Genomic DNA, 1,197 nt, shown 5'->3' on the forward strand with positions numbered 1-1,197 from the left:
CATTGGTTGTAGATGTGAGACATATTATGTTTTGGTTAGATGTTCATTAGATCCACTTGGCTTCTTCAAAGCCTAACGAATGATAGTCCATATAATGTACTGTTTAATAATGTACTGTCTAATAAAGTACTGTCTTGAGGCACTAAATCAAATAGAGAAAGTGCCTGGGACTGTATGTGATAGGGGGAAAGAAGGGGGGGATAAGTGCGGGAAAAATCAGGAGCAGGGATTGGTGGGACAAGGGGATAGAGGAGGGGTTAGGAGCAGATATATAGTTGAGGTCAAGGGCAGTTCGCCATCTTACCTGCTGGAGCTGCAAACGTCCCTCCCGCCCTCCCTCTTTAGGTACAATTTGGGTGTGTGGTTATGGTGTTTCTCTGTCTTTTAATTTCTTTGCTTTTCTTTGCCATGTCTCTTATGGCTTGTCAGCTTCTTGCCTTTTTTCTTTGCGTAGGCGTGTTTCTGTGGTTTTTCTTTGTTTTTCAGATGTCACAGCAGGCGGAGATAGGCTCTGAAGAGTAAAATCGGGAGAAGAACCTACATGCGCGCCGCTTCACAGTGGGCGGCATCACAGGAGATGGGAATAAATTAAGTGGTTACTTCAGGGCCATGTGATACAAAAATTTTTGGTTGTGTTAAATAAAGCTGTGGCCATTCCCACATTCTCCAAGAAACAGGTTTCGTTGCTTTATTTGTTTATTAAATTGGGTAATGATGCATCAGCGACACTTAATATGGGGATAACATTAGTACATGCAGTCTAAACCATAAGGGCATTTTTTCTAAAAAAAAAAAAACATATGCCAAATGAATTAGCAAAAACTGAACAGTCGCCTTTCACACCAACATGTCTATCACTACCATTGAAGCAATGCTCTACTGTCTATAACCACAAGAAAGAGTATAGTTGTGATTGAACAACAGACTATATATAACAGTGGTTGGCAACCAGTGGGTACTTAGCAGTGGTGATATCACAACTGACAGATGCATGCTGGGAACATCTACAATACTCAGAGGTGTAACTAGTAGCTCAGGGGTGTTCCCCCTATTAACCAATCAAATTAAAGATTTCTTAGTGCAAGCTTGAAAATAAAAGCAGTGACTTGGTTGGATGCCTTGGGCAACTTCTCCATGATTTCATTGCACTAGTTGTTATAAGGAAACATAAATTATATATAAATTTTTATTCCAAGA

This window comes from Rhinoderma darwinii, chromosome 10, assembly GCF_050947455.1.
Source record: "Rhinoderma darwinii isolate aRhiDar2 chromosome 10, aRhiDar2.hap1, whole genome shotgun sequence".
Lineage (NCBI taxonomy): Eukaryota > Metazoa > Chordata > Amphibia > Anura > Rhinodermatidae > Rhinoderma > Rhinoderma darwinii.